General features: G+C 35.7%; 1 long non-coding RNA gene across 1 annotated transcript; it reads right to left on the bottom strand.

Moving 5' to 3' along the window:
• Positions 1-355: 355 nt before the first annotated feature.
• LOC117975495 (uncharacterized) lies at positions 356-12,259 on the bottom strand. The gene is made up of 3 exons (XR_004665763.3): positions 11,182-12,259; positions 9,981-10,059; positions 356-4,526 (listed from the first exon to the last, which is right to left on the bottom strand). It is a non-coding gene; the product is annotated as an uncharacterized LOC117975495 (long non-coding RNA).
• Positions 12,260-25,918: the final 13,659 nt, after the last annotated feature.

Here is a 25,918-nt window from a genome sequence, read left to right as displayed (position 1 = left end):
TTTGTTCCCAATTGCACTTACAATTTTTCTATTTAAAAATAATTACTATAAAAGTTAATAAAGATGTGTTTAAAGAAAAAGTTAAATGCTTTTTTTTCCCCCACCACTTCCCTATCTGGTCTTAACTGCCCGAGGTAACCAATATTATCCATGTATTTCCTTTTTTCATGAAAATGAAATTGTATTGTAAACTTTATTCTGCATTTTGCTTTTTTTGTTGTTGTTGTTGTTATCAGTATGTGATGGACATCCCTCCCCGAGGGCAGTACATGTAGCTAAACACATTCTTTTACATACAGACATCATAATTTATGTAATTATGCACCACAATTTATTCACCAGGACAAAGTTATTTTCAGAGTTTATTTTACTTTTTGCCACCACAAAGAACGTCACTAAACATGCACATATTCCCACATTGATGAAAACATGAAATAGGATTTCTCTAATGTACAGTGATTTTAGGGTAAGTTCAAGGTGCTGTCACATTCCTTAAACATAGTAGAAGAAAATAATGACCTTTGTCTACAAGAAATTTTGATAATAAAAATAAGAGAATGTGAAGAGTAAATTTAAGTAATTTAAATCAAAAGTGATCATATTCATATTTGCAGTGTGGTACTTGTTATAACCAACCTTAATAAATCATTTTTAGATCTGTGAGGAGGGCCATAAAGTCTCCACACTCGTTTGAAGGCCTTGGGTAGTTTCTTAAAGTGTGGTCCCTAGAGCCACACTGGTAGGGATCACACGCATGTTCACAGCACAGATTCCATTGCCACACCACCCAGAGATTTTTATTCAATGGGTTTGGAGTGGGGCCCAGGTAGCTTCACTGTTCAACAAAAATTCCCAGGTGGAATTCCTGGGTGAAACCTTCCACCTGTTTTTTATAGCCCAGAGCTGAGAATGGTTTTTACATTTTTAAAAGGTTGAAAAAAATCAAAAGAAGAATAATATTTAATGACATGTGAAAATTATATGCAATTCAAATTTCAGTGTCTATAAATAAAGTGTTATTGGAACACAGCCACACCTATTCATTCCATATAACCCACGGCTGCTTTTGCATTGCACCAGCAGAGTTGAGTAGTTGCCACAGAGACAATATGGCCACAAAGCCAAAATATTTACAGTCTGGCCCTTTACAGAAAAAGCTTGCCAACTCCTGGACTAGATGATCTCTAAGGTCGCAGTCCTGAATTTCTGAATGTTATCTTATTCACTGTAGTTATTTACCTCCTTCAATATGCGTAAATACATCTCCAGGCCCTAAAACTGATGCAGACTGATGGAAGTGCAAAGTGTGGGTGAAGGTCAGATACCCTTGGGACAAGTTTCTTTCTACCAGTCACTTACAAATTAGGAGGTGACATGAGCAACACAGAATAAGTGAAATGTTAGTATAATCAGAAAATAAATGAGGACTGCAACAGTGAACACTTACATGGTACATTGTATTTACCAGGCACTATCTTCAGTGCTTTCCACACATTAACTCATGTAATCCTTTTGACAACTCTATGATATAGATACTATTTTTATCCCCTACTTATGGTTGAGGAATGTGAGGCATAGAGAGGTCAAGAAACTTGCCCCAGGTTATATACTTAGAAGTAGCATAATTATAATTGTAGGTAATCGTAATAAGGGTAAAAATTGTATCTGAATTCCATTTGAAAGTCAGGGGAGGAGGACACCACAATTTGATGAACATGTATCACCTTATTACACATGGTCACAAGGTCAAATATCTTCAGGGCCCATTAGGAGCATCAATGGGTTAAGAACACAGCCTCTCAAACTATAGTTCCTTTTCTTACTTTTGATAGCACCATGGAAACAGAACTTCTTCACTGTAAGAAAACAGCTGCCTAAGGAGTGATGATAACTGGTAGTTGCCAGGTAGGGAAACTCTCTGGTGTGGTGGGTGCTGTGTACGTAGCTGGGAGGCACATGCCCCAGGGAAAAGGGGCCTGCTACTCATCTCTACTTTTTTAATGACATGCAGAAATGAGAGTAATTTAGATTCCTGTAGCATAATCTGCCAATATTCAAGAATTCAGAAATTAATTCAAATATGAAAAACAAATAAAATCCATTGTCTGTGTCTAACAAAATAGGACTACAGGCCACCTGTGTGTAACCCATGGTTTAGCAATTTTCTCTAGGCTAAATCACTTCTATTCCAGACCTTTCCATACAGCTCTCTAGGCCCAGACTTTAATCAGAAACATGGCTGCCTCCAGGAACTGGTGCCAAGCTTTACAGTCATCTTTAGTTGATGAGCATTACAAAATTACTTTCAGAAGCTGGAGTCCTACCCGGAAGAGAGTTATGCTAAGATCAAGGCTAATATCCTCTTCATATTTATTACAAGAAATGCCTGCTTTATATTATATTAGAGTTGACAATCTTTACCAGGACTGGCAGCATTGATAAGTGCTTCCCCTTAACTGAAAAACATATTTTCATAGCTTTTCCAGGAATATCTTGGTGTTTTGTTTTGTTTTGTTTTGTTTTGTTTTGTTTTGTTTTTTTGAGACAGAGTCTTGCTCTTGTCACCCAGGATGGAGTACAGTGGCATGATCTAGGCTCACTGGAACCTCCTCCTCCTGGGTTCAGGCAATTCTCCTGCCTCAGCCTCCCAAGTAGCTGGGACTACAGACGCCTGCCACCACGCTCGTCTGATTTTTGTGTTTTTAGTAGAGACAGAGTTTCGCCATGTTAGCCAGGCTGGTCTCGAACTCCTAACCTCAGGTAATCTGTCTGCCTTGGTCTCTTAGAAAGTGCTGGGATTACAGGCATAAACCACTGCGTCCCGCCTATCTTGGTGTTTTTAATTACACCATAATCCATTTTCTTAATCTTCAATCATATAATGCTTATTTCATTGACTATAATAGCTCATGCACATTCACTAATGGCCCTAGAATACAATACTGTTCTTTTTTTAATTTGAAAGTGCTTCAGAGCAGAGTATAAAACGAGGAAAAGAACGTAACACAAAAATGCCAGTTATTTAGGTGAAGCGAAAAAAATTTTTCAAGTACTGTAAACTGGAGTGATAAATCATTATGAAAATAATTAAAAAACATTCATCATTCTGACAGTCTGAAATAGCATTTAAACTGTTCAAACATTTTACTAAAAGTCTACCTAAAGAACTTTTCAGATTCTATAGGAAACAATTTTTTAATAAAACAATATTTTAAAATATTTTCCTTGGGCATCTATTCAGAAAAGTAGTGCCTCAAATGGAATTTTAAAATCAATCAAAATGTATTGCTCAAATTTGACATTTATGTGTTTTGGTTAGAGTTCATGGACTCTGCACAAAGTAAGCATTATTTTGAATACTTTCAGTTACTTTAATATATAGTATTATAAATAAGGGACAAGTTGTCTTCGGAAGCCTTCCTAAGAGTTTGGAGTGTGAAAAACATGGTACTTTGGCACTCAAAAGCAATACTCAGATGAACACTGTTGCATTAAATGCTTATATAGAAGCACAAACAAGACACTGAATTTAAAAATGTGGAACCTTATAAAACATCCATTTTTTAAAAAAAATCGCAAAACACTATATACAATGCGGTATTCTGAATTAGGTCATGAAAGAGAAAGAAGACATTAATGGAAAACTGTTGAAATCCAAATAAAGTCTGGAGTTAAGTTAATATGGTAATAATCCAATGTTTCTTTTTTACTTTTGACACACACACTGTGGGAATGTAAGGTGTAACATTAGAGAAAACTGGGGTAAGAGGTATATGAGAACTCTTCTTCCTACTTTTCTGTAAGTCTAAAATTATCTTGAAGTAAAAAGTATATTTAAAATATATAAAACAATTTGTAAGAATATTAATCTGTGCCTTAAAGCATTCAACAGAATAGAGTAAGCTGATAAAATTCACATGCCATTAAGTACCATTTATGTATATACATGCAGGTTGTGTGTGTATTGTTGGGGGATAAATGAGGGTGTATGAGCAGACTTAACACACTTAGACGTTTTCCTCAGTTGTTAGTCCTGATGCTCAAAAGTTAAAAGCACAGATATGAAGGTGGGAAGTGGGTTCCTAAACATTTTATTAATAAAATGCATTTGAATAGTTCTGTCTAAAATAAGAATGTAAATATATATACACAATAAATACATATATATATATATATATGCTTCCAAGGAATTCCTTTCTTTAGCACTATTTTTTAAAAAGATAGGTTACAAGTGAACAACTTTCAACTTTTGTTTCTTTGTGTGTGCTTGATTTTTTTAAAAAAGTTTTGTGCCTCTGTGGTAACTTCAAACATATACCAATAAAAATGATTATAGTTTGTTTCCAAACTCTAAGCAATACAACTATGTACTAAGTTCTATCTCTTCATCGAATCGAATGCATTGTGGTAGGTCTTCCTTTTGCTCTGCAGAACAGAGGCATTGATGAGGTACAGTAGACATACGTCAGCATGTTGAAATGAAATTAGTAGGTCTGTTGTCAGGCAGGTCACCACAGGCCAACACACTGCAACAACCAGAAAAAGGCAAATAAACCACAAATAAACATATTTTTAAATATATCAGAGTAAGAAAATAGAATGAACAAAAATTCCAAGGAAAGGAGAATCACTCTGAAACAAGCTGGCAATTTTTGGTTGTCATTTTCCCTAGTGGCTGAGGATTGATCTTAACCCAGCAGGGAGCTTCTGCTGGGGGAAAGGAGATGCTGGCAAAATTTTGAGCTTTCCTGTGGGGCTGATAGACTCAGTAAGAAAACTGAGGGGCCTCAATGACATAAGATATGGTGGAAATGCAAGTAGAAACTGTGCCAAACAACATTTGGATATGGTGAGACCTCAAGAATCAGCATTAGGACATACTGATCTAACTGACGAAGATTCCATGTAGAAACAAAGGGTGGTGTAGGTACTAGACAGCCTAATGCATCTATATTATCACCTCGTATGGCCTCAGCAGCAGACTGTGTCCCTCTTCCACCTCTGCACCAACACCAATTCCTATGTCAAGTTCCCAACAAACGGAAATCATCGGAAGAGTACCGCCAAGTTTAGTGGTGATGGTATTGTGTGAGCCAGTTGGAGCCTAGCCCCTTCCTAAAGATGAAGGAGGCAGATGGAGGATGCACAGGATAAAAGAATCTACGAATTTATCATCAGATGCTTAGAAGTTCCATGTTCCACAAGGAAAATGTACACCAGTGGTCAAAATCCCTTATGACTTCTCCCCAGATGACAGCAAGACCTTATTACTGTGGAAGGGCTTCAGTCCTGCAAATTAAATGGCTATCACTTTTTTTCTCAATAAAGGTAAACTGAGGACATTTACCTTGAGAGCACCAGAAGCTAATTTATATGTAAAAAGCTGTATTAAAGAACAACAGTAGCAGCTCTATGCTACGAATTGTGCAAAAGTGATCAAAAAGCAGTGCTGCAGCTAGCAATTCAGAGGCAGAATCTTTTTTTCTTGATGGACTCAGTCATTACTTTTTTTTATTTGGTTTTAAATTCCAATATTCTTGGCATCATTCCAACATGCATTGTTCTAAGAAAATATAAAGGGAATGTCAAATTATAATTTCTTGGAACACTTAATTTGTCACCAGGAAAGAACAATGTAACTCTGAGACAGTAGAAGGATTTACTTCTGGGCCTGTTAATTTTAGTGAAACTGAAGAATAAAAATTCAATGTTATGACCTTGGGAAATATTTCATTCTCTTTATTTCATCCTCATCTCGATATATAAATAGCCATAATTAACAGTTTGGGGTTTATATATTGCAACAAAGCAGATATGTGGCACATGATTTAATCTCTAAAAGCAATTTCAATTTGGCCTATTTGTCTGTCATTTAGGGCGTGTGCCCAATTTAAAATGATTTCTGCTTGCTCAAGTCTCTCTTACACACACATGCTCAGTGATCAAATATTTAGATTTATATAAAGTTCTTGACACTAACAATAAAAAGGCAGCATTTAAGTAAACTGCAAAATGCCAGAAAGGCCTAAGAAAATCAAATATAATATTGAGGAACATTGCTAGTATAGGGATCATGGAGAATATATTTTTATTTTGCTTTGCTGACTATATGTACTGAGTTTTCATAAATAAAAAGAAGTCATGTGTCCTAAAAAAAGTCTGTCAAAGTTGGCTGGTTTTATGTGCATCACAATATTTTATTTAATGAGGAACTCAATTTGAATTTTGATTAAAGCAATTAATAGAAAGTACGGGCCCTATTAGGAGTAATCTGTGGCAAGTTTTTCTGATTACAAGGAAACATTCAATTCATACATTTTTATTCTTACAAAAGATTCTAGATAAAGAAAAGTAAAAGAAAATTATAAATATCAACAAATATTATTTTTTCAAACATAATTTTTATCATTAGATGTACCATTATTTCAGATTTATAGAACAGATGGCTTATGAGAACATTATACATCTGAACATTAATCCATTAAAAATATTAGCTGGATTCATTAATGTATACAGCATCTTTTTCACGTAGATCAGTTGGAAAGTTTAAAATAAACAGCACTTGGCACATATTAAAACATAATATTAGTTGCAGATAATTTTTAGGGTCAAGTTAATTTTTAGGCTGGTTTAGTTTTCCCTGCACATCTTCTACATTTCCTTCGTTGTACTTGTCAAATTATAACAATTGAACAATTGTCTAATTTTTGATATGTCTTTTCTGTTATGTTTTGAACCCCAGGAGAGTTGGAACTGTTTCTCTGTTCACTAAGCTTAATATTTAGGCCACTGCTTAAAAGATAGAGGCGCTCAATAAAGATGTGCTTAATGAATATAGGATTGAATGATCTATACCACGAGTAGGCAAATTATGGCTCGAATCCAGCCTATTGCCTGTTTTTTACAGCCTTCTTGTGAAGAATGGTTTTTCCATATTTGAATGGGTTGATTTTTTCACATGGTTAAATAAGTACCTAAATGATAGATTCAATTTTGCCTCTTGTCCCATAAATCCTAAAATATTTACTATCTAATACTTTAAGAAAAGGTTTTCTGACCCTGGACTAGACAAGCAGTAAGTAATACAACTGCTGTGATGATAAAAATATTCTATATCTGTGCTGAGCAATAGGATAGCCACAAACCACATGTGGGCTATTGAGCACATGAAATTTATCTAGGATCACCACACTTTTAATTTAATTTTAATTAATTTCAATAATTCTATGTGGCCAGTAGCTAGTGTGTCAGACATCAGCAGATCTAGATATGTAAAAGAATAGCTTCATGTAAAGACAGTAAACAATTACCTGAAGCTCAACTCTGTACAAGGAAAAATGTAAAAATATGTGCTAACTTGGTAGTTAGTTGGTCTTTCTCGCAATAAAAAAAGTTGGAAATAACTAAACTATCTACCACCAGTTCATTAAAACAACTAATGTTATGACGAAATGTTGAAAAGGCCTAAAGGTAAGAATTAGTTCATTTAATTTGACAGTTACACAGGAACTCATTTAAAATAAGCAGTGGCTTTTCATTCCATAAACTGTACATGAGAAACAATTGTTTTGGATAAGGTGGATAATGTTAATGTTTTATTAACAAATAAATGAAAGAAATTTCCTTTATGAAGATTTTAACATTTTTCTTTGCATTATTGATTTAAATATCAATTATTTGCAAGGAAATTCTTAAAACACGTAGAGTCCTTATTGATTTAAATATCAATTATTTGCAAGGAAATTCTTAAAACACATAGAGTCCTATTAAAAGAAAGTGTGCTATATAATGCATTAGGCAAATATTAGAGCACATAAACATGCTAAAACAGTGCTATAATCTAGTAGTCTCCCCAAATCGTTAGAATTAATGCAGGTATTAAAATGAACTGAGAAGTAAAGATTCAAATTGAAGAGTGAAGTTTACAACACCCACAACCACATATGATTTCAAGTCTTTAAGATGATAAGCACTTAAAGGGAATTCTGAAGTATGTGCTATTTAGGATTGAAATTGTTTGGTGCTATTATTTACAACAAAGTAAGTAAAAAAGGGAACATTAGAATATATTTCCTTTTCATGCTTACACTGTTTCTGACATGTCTATGTATGAAATAATATCTTCCCAAGTAAAACTACTTTGGCTGCACTCTTTTATTTCAAATGATTTTATCATTAGGGAAAAATTTGAAATCATGGCGGACAAATAATCCCTTAATGCTCTTCTTGGCTAGCAAGTAATTTATCAAAGCAATCCAATTTCCAAATAGCAGACAAACTCAGTAAGTTGCTGAGCCAATGCATCTGTTCCTCTCAGTATTTAGAGCATGAACAAATGCCTTTCCTTTGGGCGGGGGGAAAACCTGAGCTTGAATTCTCTAAAAGGGCAAGTTAGCTTTAGTAACACTAATAACTAGTAACTCATAATTTCTCTCTGATAAAACTTTAAGATTAAAAAAAAACTCAGGCTTTATTGAAAAATAATTTACATGCAGTAATACTGACCCCTTTTAAGTATACAGTTCAGTGAGTTTTAACAAACATACAAGTTGTATATCTACAACCAAAATTAAGATTTGGGATATTTTCAATCACTGCAGAAAATTCCTGCATGTTTCTTTGTAGACAATGCCTCTCTTCCCTCACAGTCCACAGGCAACCAGTGATATGTTTTCTGTTTCCACAGTTTTTCTAGAATGTCATATAAATGAACCATATAACATGTAGTCTATTCTGCCTGGCTTATTTTACTTAGCCACTTAGTATAATGAGATTTTGAAATTCACCCGTGTTGTTGCATATATTGGTAGTTTGTCCATTTTTGCTGCTTAGCTGTATTCCATTGTATGAATACACCACAATATTTTTAGCCATTTTCCTGTTAACGGAATTTTGGCTACTGTGAATAAAGCAACTATTAACATTTGCTGTGTGAACATATGTTTTCATTCCTCTTGAGTAAATATCTATGAGTGGAATTGTTGGGTCATAGGGTAAGTATATGTTTAACTTTATAAAAGTCTGTCACATTGTTCTCCAAAATAACCCTATTGTTCATATTCCCATCCACAACATATTAGTGCTCTGGTTGTTCTGTATTGTCTCCAATGATTAATGTTATCAATTCTTTTAATTTTAACCATTCTATTGGCAGTATAGTGATATCTCTTTGTACTTTTGATTTCTATTTCCCCTGATGACTAATGATATTGTGTATTTTTCCATGTGTTTATTGGCCATCTGTACATCTTCATTGATGGACATTTGTTCCAACTCTTTGCCTTTCTTTTTACTGAGTTGAATGTTTTGTTCTTTATGTATTCTGCATGCAAGTTATCAGGTGCGTGCTTTGCAGTTTTTCTTTTATCAATGTGTGGCCTGTGTTTCATTTTCTTAACAGTTCTTTTGAAGTGCAGACATTTACAATTTTGACTAAGTCCAATTTGTCAATTTTTTGGCTTATGGTTTGTGTTTTTGTGTCCTGAGAAAGATTTTCTTAACCAAAGGTCACAAAGATTTTCTACATTTTCGTCAAGAAATACTTTAGTTTGTCATATTACGTATTTTACTATGTATTTGAAACATTGTCAGAGAAGAAGTATAAAGGCATTTCCAGACTGTCAAAAGGTCCATGGTCCAGAAATAGTTTAGCTATGCCATTTTTATTCCCATTTTCCAGGCCTACTACTCCTTAGGTTGTCCTTTACCCTGGGAAGTACATTACAATATCTTTAATGCTTCCATTTTGAATATTGCATTATAACCAGCTTTGCCTTATCTTATATAGTTTAGTTCAATAAACCTTAATTGAATGAGAATCTCCATGTCAGAACCTGGAGATTCAAAGATGAATCAGATGATTCCTATCTATGAAGAATTCATATCCAATATTGTAGGTAGATACATAAATAGGCCATTGTACTATAATGTTTATGTGATCCAATAATCACATATGAGAGTGACCTAGATGATGTTCTTACCCCTATCTTAGGTGGTGGTAGAGGTGTGGGCAGAATATCAGGAAATGCTTCCCACAGGAATTGATGCGCATGAGGAATCCTGGAGAATAAGAAGGCATGAAGTAGAGATGAAAGAGAATGTTTCACACAAAGGAAACATGTGCAAGCATCAAACTCAACTCTATGCCTACAGTTCTGGGGCAGAAGAACTGCCAAGGGAGAAATTATGCATTGCCTGCCCCCAGTTCCCACAGGATACATTACATTAAGGAAGAAATCATTCTCAAAATGTGGAAGCCAAAGCACACTCCCATTCTTGACTAGAATATTCAGCTTGCCATTTACCATTCCATTCTGGGAGGCAAAAGTTCTTTCTCTCAGTCCCTTTTCCCCAGAAACCGTGAGAAGGTGCAGAGTTGTTGGATGAAGAAGGCCGTTCATCAAGGGCTCCTCCCTGTTTCCTGTGCTCTTTCTCAACCCACACTCAGTGTGCCTCCTTGGCCTTAGCAGTTTCCTTCACTCCTGGACTGATGGGTGGCACATGATTGTGCACTTAAATACCACAGTACAAACGGGAGGAACACCTGGCTACTAACTCACAGCCCCAATTTCTCATTCAGTACCTTAGCCCATGTAACCCAGACTAGCTAGAGCAGTGAAGGTCCTCTCTCATCCTTGATTACATGCATCATTTATTACATCCTAAACAGAGATGATTACATTCCAATTTCAACTGTCCTTAAAACATTTCTTTAGGCTCACAGAAACATCAGCAGCAGCTTTTCCTCAGCTAATTAGAGACTAATTGACTCTTTACCACTGTTATCAGCTGTGACAGAGCCCTTCCTGCCTCCTGTCTGCCAGCGTACTTGGGACCATGCCTCTGTGAAGGACTCCAATTTCTCTTTACAAGAATCAACATGGAGCAAACTCCAGTTGCCTACTGCCTAGCATTCTTGCTAAGATACGTATGTAAATAAAATGTCTTTATATACCTGAGAATTTATCTATGTAGTTCAAGAATTGTCTTCTTTGCTTAGTTATCCTACCTTTGAAGGTTTCTGCTTCCAATTGTTGAGGTGATGTTACATCTTTCTGAGGAAGAAGATGATACCCTTTTTTGCCCTCCGTAAAAAAGCTTTGTGTGGTGTGGGGTGTGTGTGTGTGTGTGTCTGTGTGAGCATTTTGAATTATGACCACTGCATTTCACGACTTCACTTACCTTGAATTATTCTTTTCTCTCAGAGGATGGACTAATTTATTTTCTCCATAGAGGATCAGTGTGTTAATTTCCTTCCTTTCCTCCAAAGCATATGCTGAATGCTTTCACTGCTAGGCATAGGACAAACAGTTAAAATGATATATTTTCTGCCCCTCCAGGTCAAATAGAGGGATGCAAAAGTTTTAAAATTAAGTGTAATAAAGTGCTATCAATGTTGTCATAGGCATCTGTACAGAGTATAGTTGAGACATAATAAAAAGATAGCGATTTCCTGTGGAGGCAGGATCATAAATATTAAAGGACAACATAGGAAAGTGTTGACAGGAAGAGAGAGGGAAGTTAGCTTTCCTGGAAGGGAGACTAGGGAGAGCAAAGTCCAGATGGAGGGAACAACTTGAGATGTTGTGGGAGTCACAGAAAGTCTGGATAACTTGAAACCTGGGGTTAGATGGAGTGCAGCAAAATATTATGTTGATGAAATAGCCAGGGGAAGCCTCATGGAGGATTTGAATGCCATGCGAAAATGTTGAGGGTTTCCTGTAAGAACATCGGATGGCCACAGAAGAGTTATGAGCAGGGTTAGGATACTGATGCCAGGAAACTAAAAGGGCAGCTCAGAGGCCCTGAGCTTAGACAGTAGCAGTGGGACTGGAAGAAGAGGGAGTCAAAAGAAATGAAAAAGGTAGAATGAATATAACAATGTTTAAGTGAATTAAAAGGAGAGAGCTTCCTAGGATGATTTTTGGTTTTCAGCTGAGGGTTTCCTTCACCAAAAAGAAGTACTAAAAAAAAGGGAAGTTTTGACAGGAAAGTTCCATTTTAGATAATTTCATTTTGAGGGCTAGTAAAATGTATTTGGGGAGCGGCAATATTCACCAGGCATCTGGATAAGCAGGACTCGAACTCAGGAGAGAGAGATCCTAGAAATTAATATCTGGGCCTCATCAGTATATAGGCAGTATGGGAAGCCATGGCCATGCCCCTTGGAAAGAGAATAGGTTGAAGAAAGCCCAAGGTCAGAGCTCTGAATGAAGAAGACTAATATTTAAAGGAAAAATAGAGAAGAATCTGCAAAGAAGGCTGGGAGACAATAGACAGTGAATGGAAAGGAAAAACCATAGGAATAGTGGTTCTTTGGCTTCCAGAAAGCAACTCAGGTATCAGGTGTTCCCTCTACCTCCTTGGATCTTATGACGTTTCTGTCTTTCCGTCTGCATTGCCTTAATCTCTCCTCTCTCATGATCTCTTCATATATAGTTGTTAATTCCCCATAACATTGGCTTCACATGGTCAAACACTGTCTCTGGAGTTTCTTTATATACTGTGACCTTTCAGCTTCTATCCCCATGTTGTTTCTTCCCTCTCCCTTCTGCCATTTCCCCTCTCCCCTCTCCGCTCCTCTCTTCTCTTCTTTTGATGGAATCTCGCTCATGGTGCTCCACACCTGTAATCCAAGCACTTTGGGAGGCCGAGGTGGGCAGATCACCTGAGTTCAGGAGTTGGAGACCAGCCTGGCCAACATGGTGAAGCCCCGTCTCTACTAAAAATACAAAAATTAGCCAGGTGTGTTGGTGCATGCCTGTAATCCCAGCTACTTAGAAGGCTGAGGCAGGAGAATCACTGGAACTGGGGAGGCGTAGATTGCAGTGAGCCAAGATTGTGCCACTACACTGCAGCCTGGGCGACAGAGCGAGACTCCAGCTCAAACAACAACAACAACAACAACAACAACAACAACAACAACAAAACAAAACAAACCCTAAAAACAGAATAACAATATTATCCAGCAATCCTATTTCTGGATATATATCCAAAGGAAATGAAATCAGTACGTAGAAGAGATACCTGAATTCCCATGTTTGTTGCATCATTACTCACAAATAACCAAGATACAGAAACCACCTAAGTGTCCATCAGTGGATGAAGAGATAAAGAAAATGTGGTGCATATACACAATGGAATAACATGTGGGCTTAAAAAAGGAGGAAATTCTGTCATTTTCTGTAACATGGATGAACCTGGAAAACATTATGTTCAGTGAAATGACAGGCACAGAGGTGCAAATACAGCATTATCTCACTTATATGTGAAATCTAAAAAAGTTGAGCTCATAGAAGTAGAGTAGAATGGTTGCTACCAGAGGCTTGGGCAGTGGGAGGGTGAGGAAAGGGGAAATGCTCGTCAAAAGGTACAAAGTTTCATTTATAAAAAGTTTTAGTGGTCTATTGCACAGCATGGTAACCACAGGTAATAATATATATTTCAAAATTAATAAAAGAGTACATTTTAAATGTTCTCACCCCAAAATATAGTTGAAGTGATAAATGTTAGTTTGCTTTAATCATTCCACAGTGTATACATATATAAAAACATCACGTTGTACTCCATAAATATATACACTTATTATTTGTAAAGTAAAAATTGAAACAAAACAAAAGACATTGTAGGGGCTAAACAAAGATGTTGTGATCCTTTGAAAATGGCAAGTCATTTTATCCACAGAATGGATTGTCTGACAGAGAAATATCTTTCCAATCATGGAATTCGTAAGCATTTCACATGTGCCAAATGCGCACCTGACAGTTTTGTTACCTGAGCAGTGGTCCATTCATGAGTCCCTTTCCATGAGGAACATGTTCTCTGCATTCTTCCTACATGTCAGAAGCAAGGCAACATACCCCCTGCGTTGGAGCAAAAGCAAAGAATAGCCATCCTGGCAAACATGGAGCTATTTTCTATGAATCTAGAAGATTATTAGAGTTTGGTACCTTTCTGTTTTTAAAAGGCTAAGCCACCTGTGAGTGGCCTCATAAGCGTCTACATGTAACAAAACAAAACAAAACAAAGAACACTGGTCTTGGAGTCAGAAAATCTGGATCACCTTGGGCAAATCATGTACATCTTTTTGACTTCCACTGTAGAGTGGGAATATTTTACTTACAATGACATATGTACACCAAAAGCCATAGAAGCTTAAAGGAAGGAAAAATTATGCCTGCTAAGGTTAGTTGGGGAAGATTTCTAGAGAGAATGACATTTAAGATGGGTCTGGAAATGTGAGCACAGCATGCCAGGAAGAAGGTAAGGAAAAGGGTTTCACCTGAGATAAGTATGCAACAGCTACTACTTGGGCTGAGGAATTATCATACCACTTACCACAGAGACAGAAAGTGACCATCTGAGGTCCCTCAGGGGCTTTGTTTGAAAAACCAAAAATTCAGAAGTACATGTCTTCACCTTGTTGTCCTTCCCCAATGGACAAAACATGTCCCTCCAATCATCTAGCCTTCTTTATGCTCTAACTGTACTGCTCTGTTCTTCCTTCTTCTCACTCACTCCCTTACTGCTGCCATCCTTTCCACTGAGGTCCTCTGGAAGTCCCCATTTAGAGAAAACCAACTACCCTACACCATCTACCTTTTTACCATACATGTGCTTCCCTGAAGTGTGGCTAGCTCTCCAGGCACTTCTTCTCCTGCCACTTTCTCCAATGCACAATGCTTATTTTTCTCACAAAACCTGGACCACAAGGAGAAGCTGGGAGGCTGAGGGGAAGAGAAAGGGGCTAGGCTTCTTCTTGGTCCCTATTGTTATTCCTCATCCTTAATCTCCACTGTTGAATAAAAGAACCCCATTTGAGGATGTTAGGCAGCTATAGAAGTTGCCATTATTTGTCTTCTACTAAATTCTCAATAAGATTCAGCATTTGTCTATTGTCAACTGCCATCATTTACCTAAATTAACTCTTCTGAATAACACATTTTTCAAGCATGTTTTCCTCTCTAGTCTTCCTCAGTAACTATTTGAATATTCATGTCTGAAACAATAATTATAAATCTTGAGCTCAAATTTTCCTATGGGTTCTAAGTTGTGTATCTTCATTTGGTGTCCCATATCCAATAGATACCACATATCCCAAACTGAGCATTCATCCTCCCAATTCCCAAGCAACCCCTTAGCCCTTTGTCCTTCCTGGATTTTCTGCCCCAGTAAATGGCTGCATTACTCAGCTAGCAGCCACTCAGCTTGGTGTGTATCCTAGACTTCATTTTGTCCCTCTCTTGCAATATCAATCAAAAACCAAGTCATAATAATTGTACCTCCTTGACTTTTCTCACAATTTTTTTTTCTTGTTCATTTCTGCTTCCTCTGTCTTAATCCAGGCATTATCACTTTTCCTTTAGGTTTTTGGAATAGGCTACTAATTGCTGTCCTAACCCCCACATCAGTTCTGCTCCAATCCATCATCTAGCCGACAGTCAGTGTGATTTTTCTAAAATAGAAATACAATCATATCACTCCTTTATTAAACTCCTTCAGTGGATCCTATGGCTTGAGAGGAGATCTACCTCATTAACATGGCAATCAAGGTCCTCTATGTCCACAACCCTGTCAATCTCTCAGGTCTTAGCACTACAACCACCATTCACATTGATCTATTTTCAAGCCCCTATGGGTGTTTTTGTAATATGTTTTTGTAATAATTGTTGCTAATTTTCACTGAGAAATTTCTACATTCAAGACTCTGTATTAATGGATCTATTCCTTCTCACAACCCCATGTGGTCAGTTACTGTTTTACCCCCAGTTGACAAATGGAGAAACTGAGACACAAATAAGTTAAATAATTGACCAATGTCACACAGCTAGTAAGAGACAAATTTGGAATTTGAACTCTATCAGTCTCAATCTAGAGTCTATACATTTAACCACTACTTATAGTACTATCATGCTGTCCCTTTTTCTGGATGATCCTTCCTTCTTTCTTCACTTAGCTTGCCTCATACTTACTCCTATTCCATTTAATCTGGCTTCTGTTTCCATCATAACTCTGAAAAAATCTCTCACAAAAATACCAATGATGAACTCTGTATTAAATCAGGGTTCTCTAGAGGGACAGAATTAATAGGATAGATGTATATATAAAGGGAGTTTATGAAGGAGTATTGACTCACACAATCAGAAGGTGAAGTCCCATGTTAAGCCTTCTGCAAGCTAAGGAGCAAGGGAAACCAGTCCAAGTCCCAAAACTTCAAAAGTAGGGAAGCAGACCATCTGTAGCAAAAAAAAAAAAAAAAAAACACAAACAAAAAACCCTGAGAACTCCTGGCAAACCGCTGGTGTAAGGCCAAGAGTCCAAAAGCTGAATAACTGGGAGTCTGATTTTCCAGGGCGGGACACATCCAGCACAAGAGAAAGTTGAAGGCCAGAAGACTCAGCAAGTCAGCTTATCCCACCTTCTTCTGCTACCGCTGGCAGCCTATCAGATGGTGCCCACCCACATTGAGCGTGGGTCTGCCTCTCCCAGTCCACTGACTCAAATGTTACTCTCCTTTGGCAACACCCTCACAGACACACCCAGAAACAGTACTTTGCATACTTCAATCCAATCAAGTTGATACTTAATATCACAAACTCCAAAGGGCATTTTTCAATTGTCTTCTTACTTGCTCTCTAAAATGTTTTCAAACATTGGTCACTCCATAGACCCTGGCATATTCTCTTCTTTGGTTTATGTGATGATATGCTCTTGGTTTTTGTACTTGAATTTTGGATGAACTTTCTCAGCCTTTCTTGTCAGTCCTTCTCTACAGAACCTTCATACTGGAGTTATTCCAGATTCAGTGATAGTTTCTCATTCTTCCCTTCCTATGCTTTTTACTCTGAGTGATATCATCTATATCCTAACTTCCATTTCCATTCATATGTTGGTAACTTCTAAAGGTGTATCCAAGCTTCCCTTTGTGATAGCACTACTTTAACATTGTTTGAATGTCTCAAAAGCATCCTAAACTCAACATACACAAAATAGGAAATTTGAAGTTTTTTCTCAAATATTACTTTTTAATATACCTTAGCACCACCTTGTATGTAGCCAAACAATCTAGAAGCTATTATAGGCCATCAACCAAAGAGCTCTAGGAACATACCTGTAAGTCCATGTTAGATTTATTTAGCTTACTGCTGCCAGTAAGAATGCACTCCAGAGAAACCATGGGTTGTCCTAGTAAAAGAGAGTTTGCAGGAACTTCTTACATATGATTTGGCTTTGAATTGCATGGTTGAAGGCTGGATTTTAAAACATGGAGTCCAGTTCTGTACTGGATGTTCTTAAGAAGCTGGGATAAGTCAGTAAGTGGACTTATTTATTTTTTTTTTTTAGTCTGGGAGGCAGGAGAATTAAAGTGGGCCCAGAGTAGTTACTAGTAAAAAAGTAGCAATCACTAATGTTAATCAGAAGAGAGGATGTAGAGAATAACGTCTGTCTTGTTTCAGACATGTCATTAAGTGGTCTTGTCTGAACATTTTCCATAATTGTTATTTATTTTGAGTTTTAGCATCTTCCGGTTTTAGCTAGGTAATTTTGGGAAAAAAATGACTTTAACTTTCAGCTTTAACTTTCCAATATAAAAATTAGAGCAAATATCTATTATTATTTCAAACAGAAAATTCAAAATCAACTTATATATGATTTTAGTTGTACACATTTTCCTAGTAAGACTTTTTTTAGGTTTCTATCTAAGAAAAAGTCAAATATTATTTTACCCATTTGTAAAATTCGTTCTATTCCTTGGCAGATTATGAGACCTACCTATTTGAAGGCAGGGCAACCAAGGCATCATCAAGTTCTTGAGGTCTGTAGGGCTATATGTCCAGTAATATCTTGCTTTTCTCAAGAGGAAATGGAAAAAATAGAAGACCAACACAGAAGACCCTTAATTAAGTGGTAAGGGAGTATCTGTAGTGATTAAGTGGTTAAACTCTCAAGACAGAATGCCTGAATTTAAATCTTGATTTTACCATTCAATTGTTCTCTCTAGCTACTCCTACTTGGAACAAGGTGCCTGACCTTCTCTGTATCTCAATTTCCTGCAGCAGAAACAAAATCATCCCTTCCTCTTAAGATTGTTGTGAGGATTAAATAAATTAATAAATATAAAGTGCTTAGAACAGCACCTAACACAGAATAGGCACTCAATAAATATTTAGTTGACATTATTATTATAATCCATCATGCCATTTGGAGTTTAAAAAACCTTTTAAAAATTGAGTCGTTGCCAAGGACACTGTGTATGAATGGTACGTATGTGTATAAGAGAAATATAAAGTTGGAGTCACCCCTAAAATTTTTAAAACAGATCTGGCCACTCAAGAAGACTCCTTCAGAGAAGGCTGCTCAGTTGCCAGCACACTTGAGAATAGTGAATCTGGAATTATGTTAACATATTGGAACTTTCCATGGAGTCTGAAATGGTGAAACAGCAATTTAAATTGTAGACTTTCAAAACTGTCAAAAAAAATTGATGATGTACTCCTGCTTGCCAGGAAGGGGCTTATGCAACACCTTTGGGCTGAATATAAGAGGCCAATAAAAATGGAAATTCTGGGGGGAATTCCATGAAATCTGTAATTGAAGTGGTCCCATTCTTCTATTGCTGTCAAGCAGGCCATTTTGACATCTATTAACTAATATAGGTAAGTGGGGTACTTTTTTTTTTTTTACTATGACATTATTTTAAATTGAGCTTCTGTGTCTGTTCATGATTTCACTTAATCTATACACTTTTTGCATTTACTAGATTAGAGGTGGATCCTTTGGGACAGAGAAAACACTTTGCAAGACAGATTAAGTTATGGAGTGTTTAAAAAATTATATATATGGGGTACATAGAAAATACTATGTATGTGTTTGGTTACTGGTCATTTGTGCATTTTGGGTAATATTTTTGAATTAAGTTTATTGGCACATTTATGTAAAAGACTTCATTTATTTGAATCAATTTCTGTCAAATCTTTAGTAGATTACTTGTCTATGCTTTCTGGTATTTTTATGTACAAATATCTAAGCAGTAGAATATTCAAAGCTTGCATTTCATTGTCATGAAGCTGTCTATGGATCCTGTGTTTAACCATTAATAATTTCCCAAGCTGGGAGCTGTTATGAAGAACAATATAATTAAATATTTTAAATATATATATTTAAAAATGGAAAATTTCTGGGAATATATGCTCTGGGACAGTAAATTATTGAAGAAAGGGAATAATGCTTTAAGCTCAAGGTATTCACAGCAGTCTTAGCATTCAACAGCAAGAAATCAGAAACAACCTAGAGATCTAACAACAAAATTATGGTAAATAGTGTATGTCTCATTAGGATTGAGTCTTAAAAATAATTATCATGAGGGTGATATAGAATCATAAGAAAATGCTTTTTATATAATATTAAGTAAAAGATTATTTGTAAAAGAATATTAAGTAAAAGATTTGTAAAAGATCATTAAGTAAAAGAATATTAAATGATATGTTCATTATTAAGGCAAATATAAATAATGAATGTATTTGAATCAAATGAAAAATATCTTTTCTTGGTGGTGGGACTATGAGTAATTTAAATATATTTTCTTCATTCTTTCAACAAAAAGAGAAAAAACGAAGAGTTTAAAATGGCATGACCATATTATTCAAGAACCAATTTCCTTACTCATTTTTCATGGATTTGTAAAAATGACAGCTTGTGTGTTAAGGCAATTTGAGCTTCGGACCAGTAACCTGACTTCTTTGCCTCAGTAAATTCACTGTATCCTGATTTTCTTAAAATTCTGTGTAAATTCCAATGCCAATTGCTTTGCTACCTTTATTAATATAAAAAAACCCATGAGTGAAAAGACAGCAGTAATCAGAGAGAAATAGAAAAAGCACAGAATTTGGTGTGCAGAGTCTACCAAAAAATTATAAAGTCCTTTTAAAGAGCTATGTTTTCCAAACTGCAATATATATTTATAGATGCTAGAGTTTTTGGTATATAGATAATACAAAAATTTTTTAAAAATTTATTTTTTTAATGACAGATGAAATTGTATGTATTTACTGCATGCAAGATGATGACTTAAAGTATATAAATGTTGCAAAGTGATGAAATATAGCAAATTAAAATATGCATTATGTAACATAGGTATCCATTTTTGTGGAATGAACACCTTACATCCACTGTCAGCATTTTTCAAGAATACAGTATCATGTAATTATATATCTCTTAAACATATTACACTTGACTTGTGCAATAGATGTCTTAAGCTTATAACTCCTACCTTCCTGAATTTTTCTGTCCTTTGACCAACATCTCCCCAACCAGCCTGCTGTCCCCACAAACCAGCCCAGCCCTGGTAGCCACCACTGTACTTTCTACTCCTATGAGATCAACCTTTTTAAGATTCCACCTATGAATGAAATCATGTGGTGTTTGTTTTTTGTATCTGTCTTATTTCACTTAACATAATATCCTCCAGACTCATCCATGTTGTTGCAAATCATCACCATTTTTCATGGCCGAATAGTATTCCATTATGTGTATTTACCATATTTTCTTTATTCATTCATCCATTGATGCACACTTAGGTTGATTCTGTATCTTGATTATTGTGGAAAATGCTGCAATAAACATGGAAGTGCAAATATCTCTTCAACACACTTATTTCTATTCCTTAGGATATATGCTCAGTAGTGGGATAGTTGGATCACATGGTAGTTCTACTTTCAATATTTTTGAGAAAACTCCATATTGCTTTTCATAATGGCTGTACTAATTTACATTCCTGCTCACGGTGAGAGTTCCTTTTTTCCACATCCTACTCGATACTTGTTATTATTTTTAATAAACTTTCTAATAGGTGTAAGGTAATATATCATTGTGGTTTTGATTTGTATTTATCTGATAATTTGTGAAGTTGAGCATTTTTTCATATACCTCTTGGCTATTTGTATGTCTTCTTTTAAGAAAATGTCTATTCAGGTCCTTTGCCCACTTTTAGATTGGGTTATTTGTTTTCTAGCTATTAAATTGAGCTCTTTATATATTTTCAGTGTTAATCCTTTATTGAATGTATAGTCTCCAAATTTCTGTAGGTGGTCTCTTCACTCTGTTGATTGTTTCCTTTACTGTGCAGAAGCTTTTTAGTGTGATGTTTCCATGTGTCTATTTTTGCTTTTATTACCCTTGAGATCATATCCAGATTATCATTGGGCAGACCAATGTCATGGAGCTTTCACCTCACATTTTCTTCTATTAGTTTCATAGATTTGGGTCTTATATTTAAGTCTCTAATCCATTTTCAGTTGATTTTTATATATAATGTGAGATAAGAGTCTAATTTCATTCTTCTGCATGTAAATATCCAATTTCCCCAGCATCATTTATTGAAGAAACTGTCCTTTCCTTACTCTGTGTTCTTTGCACCTTTGTTGAATATGAGTTGTCTGTAAATGTGCAGATTTATTTCTGGGCTCTGTATTCTGTTCCATTGGTCTATGTGCCCGTTTTTATGCAGCACCGTGATGTTTTGGTTACTGTAGCTTTGTAGTATATTTTGAAGTTGGGTTGTGTGATGCCTCTTGTTTCATCTTTTTTTTTTTTGGTCTTTTTTTATTTTATTATTATTATACTTTAAGTTTTAGGGTACATGTGCACAATGTGCAGGTTTGTTACATATGTATACATGTGCCATGTTGGTGTGCTGCACCCATTAACTCATCATTTAGCATTAGGTATATCTCCTAATGCTATCCCTCCCCCCTCCCCCCACCCACAACAGTCCCCGGTGTGTGATGTTCCCCTTCCTGAGTCCATGTGCACAATGTGCAGGTTTGTTACGTATATATACATGTGCCAGGTTGGTGTGCTGCAGCCATTAACTCGTCATTTAGCATTAGGTATATCTCCTAATGGTATCCCTCCCCCTTCCCACCACCCCACAACAGTTCCCAGTGTGTGATGTTCCCCTTCCTGTGTCCATGTGTTCTCATTGTTCAATTCCCACCTATGAGTGAGAACATGTGGTGTTTGGTTTTTTGTCCTTGCCATAGTTTGCTGAGAATGATGGTTTCCAGCTTCATCCATGTCCCTACAAAGGACATGAACTCATCATTTTTTTATGGCTGCAGAGTATTCCATGGTGTATATGTGCCACATTTTCTTAATCCAGTCTATCATTGTTGGACATTTGGCTTGGTTCCAAGTCTTTGCTATTGTGAATAGTGCCACAATAAACATACATGTGCATGTGTCTTTATAGCAGCATGATTTATAATCCTTTTGGTATATACCCAGTAATGGGATGGCTGGGTCAAATGGTATTTCTAGTTCTAGATCCCTGAGGAATCGCCACACTGACTTCCACAATGGTTGAACTAGTTTACAGTCCCACCAACAGTGTAAAAGTGTTTCTTTTGCTCCACATCCTCTCCAGCACCTGTTGTTTCCTGACTTTTTAGTGATCGCCATTCTAACTGGTGTGAGATGATATCTCATTGTGGTTTTGATTTGCATTTCTCTGATGGCCAGTGATGATGAGCATTTTTTCATGTGTTTTTTGGCTGCATAAATGTCTTCTTTTGAGAAGTGTCTGTTCATATCCTTTGCCCACTTTTTGATGGGATTGTTTGTTTTTTTCTTGTAAATTTGTTTGAGTTCATTGTAGATTCTGGATATTAGCCCTTGGTCAGATGAGTAGGTTGCAAAAATTTTCTCCCATTTTGTAGGTTGCCTGTTCACTCTGATGGTAGTTTCTTTTGTTGTGCAGAAGCTCTTGAGTTTAATTAGATCCCATTTGTCAATTTTGGCTTTTGTTGCCATTGCTTTTGGTGTTTTAGACATGAAGTCCTTGCCCATGCCTATGTCCTGAATGGTATTGCCTAGGTTTTCTTCTAGGGTTTTTATGGTTTTAGGTCTAACATGTAAGTCTTTAATCCATCTTGAATTAATTTTTGTATAAGGTGTAAGGAAGGGATCCAGTTTCAGCTTTCTACATATGGCTAGCCAGTTTTCCCAGCACCATTTATTAAATAGGGAGTCCTTTCCCCATTTCTTGTTTTTGTCAGGTTTGTCAAAGATCAGATAGTTGTAGATATGCAGCATTATTTCTGAGGGCTCTGTTCTGTTCCATTGGTCTATATCTCTGTTTTGGTACCAGTACCATGCTGTTTTGGTTACTGTAGCCTTGTAGTATGGTTTGAAGTCAGGTAGCATGATGCCTCCAGCTTTGTTCTTTTGGCTGAGGATTGACTTGGCAATGCGGGCTCTTTTTTGGTTCCATATGAACTTTAAAGTAGTTTTTTCCAATTCTGGGAAGAAAGTCATTGGTAGCTTGATAGGGATGGCATTGAATCTATAAATTACCTTGGGCAGTATGGCCATTTTCATGATATTGATTCTTCCTACCCATGAGCATGGAATGTTCTTCCATTTGTTTGTATCCTCTTTTATTTCACCGAACAGTGGTTTCTAGTTCTCCTTGAAGAGGTCCTTCACATCCCTTGTAAGTTGGATTCTTCATCTTTTAGTTCAAGTTGACTTTGGCTATACAGGGTCTCTTGTGGTTACACAGACATTGTAGGATTGCTATTTTCTATTTCTGTGGAAATGTCATTGGCATTATAATAGAGATTGCCTTAAATCTGTAGGATGCTTTGGGTAGTATGGGAACTTTAACAATATTAATTCTACTCATCCATGAACACAGAGTATCTTTCCATTAATGTGTGTCTCCTTCAATTTGTTTCATCAGTGGCTTATGCTTTTTAGTGTAAGGGTCTTTTAACTCCTTGGTTACATTTATTCCCAAGTATTTGATTTTATTTTGCTATTGTCAATGGGATTGTTTTCTGCATTTCTTCTTCATATGGTTCTTTGTTGGTATATAGAAATAATACTGATTTTTGTATGTTAATTTTGTGTACTACAACTTTATTGAATTTGAATTTATTTATTCTAATAGTTTTTTTGCAGAGTCTTTAGGGTTTTCTATATATAAGATCATGCTGTCTGGAAAGTGGGATAATTTACCTTCTTCCTTTCCAATTTGTATGCCTTTTATTTATTTTTCTGTTGCCTAATTGCTTTGGGTGGGACCTCCAGTATTATAATAAATAGGAGTGTTGAGACCGAACATCCTTGTCTTGTTTTGGATCTTAGAAAAAAGCTTTCAATTTTTTCCACTGAGTATGTTAGCTGTGAATTTGTCATATACAACTTTTATTGTATTGATGTACATTCCTTTTATACCTAATTTTGAGAGTTTTTATGATTAAAGGATGTTGAATTTTGTCAAGTGTTTTATCCATATCTATTCCAATGATCATATGGATTTTGCCCTTTATTCTATTAATGTGATGTATCACATTTATTAATTTACATATATTGAATGATCCTTGCACCCATGGGATGCATACCACTTGATCATGATGAATGATCTTTTTAATGGGATGATGAATTTGGTTTGCTAGTATTTTGTTGAGGATTTTTTGCATCTATGTTCATTAGAGATATTGATTTCTAGTTTTCTTTTTTATAGTGTCCTTGCCTGGCTTTGACATCCGAGTGATACTGGCCTTGTAAAATGAGTTTGAAAGCTTTCCCTCCTCCTCGATTTTTTTCCAAGAAATTGAGAAGGATTGTATTAATTCTTCTTCATATGTTTGGTAGAATTCAGCTGTGAAACCATCACATTCTGGAATTTCTTTGATGGGATACTTCTTACTGATTCAATCTCCTTACTCATGATTGTTCTATTCATATTTTCTATTTCTTCATAATTCAGTCTTGGCAGTTTGTATGTGAAAAGGAACTTATGCATTTGTCTTAGGCTTATATGATCTCATGTATTTTATTTCAGTTGTGATGCCTTTTTCATTTCTGAGCTTATTTATTTGAGTCTTCTCTCTTTTTACTAAGTCTAGCCAACGGATTTTTGATTTTATCTTCTGAACTCTTAGTTTCATTGATATTTTCTACTGTTTTTCTAGTTTCTATTGTATTTATTTCTGCTCAGATCTTTATTATTTTCTTCCTTTTACTAATTTTGGACCTAGTTTGTTCTTGTTTTTCTAGTATATTGAGGTATTAAATTAGGTTATTTATTTGAGATATTTCTATTAATGTAGGACTTTGTCACTATAAACTACCCTTGTAGACATTTTGCTCCTCCCATAAGTTTTGGTATGTTGTGTTTCAATTTTCATTTGTCTCAAGGCATTTTTTTAAAAATTCCCCTTTTATTTCTTTTTTAACCCACTGATTATTTAGGATTATTTAATAAATATTAATTAAAATAAATTTTGATTATTTAATTTTCACATATTTGTGGATTTTCTGAGGTTCCTCCTTTACTAATTCTAGGTTTATACCATTGTGTTCAGAAAAGATGCTTGATATGATTTCAATTCCTTTGTAACCTAACATATGCACTAGCCTGGAGAATGTTCCATGTATGATTGGGTGGAATATATATTCTGCACCCGTTGGAAGGAATGTTCTGTATATGTCTGTTAGATTCATTTGATCTAAAGTGCAGTTTAAGTCCGATATCCCCTTATTCATTTTACGTCTGGATGACCCGTTCATTACTGAAAGTGAGGTAATGAAGTGCCCTGCTATTTTTTTGTGCTGTGGTCTCTCTTTTCAGATGTATTAATATTTGCTTTATATACTTCAGTGTTCTGATGTTAGGTTTATATATATTTACAAATTGTTATTTTTTTTTGCTGAATTGACTCATTGTATAATTACTTTCTTTGTTGCTTTTTAGTTTTGGACATAAAGTCTATGTTTTTGATATAAGTATAGCTACTTCTGTTATATTATGGTTTCATTTGCATGGGATATCTTTTTCACTTTCGGGCTATGTGTGTTCTTTTAGATAAATTACGTCTCTTATAGGCAGTGTATACTTGAGACTTTTTTTTTT

This window comes from Pan paniscus, chromosome 10 (genome assembly GCF_029289425.2).
Source record: "Pan paniscus chromosome 10, NHGRI_mPanPan1-v2.0_pri, whole genome shotgun sequence".
In the NCBI taxonomy this organism is placed as follows: domain Eukaryota; kingdom Metazoa; phylum Chordata; class Mammalia; order Primates; family Hominidae; genus Pan; species Pan paniscus.
The sequence above is the reverse complement of the archived record's forward strand: the minus strand, read 5'-3'. Positions and strand labels throughout refer to the sequence as shown.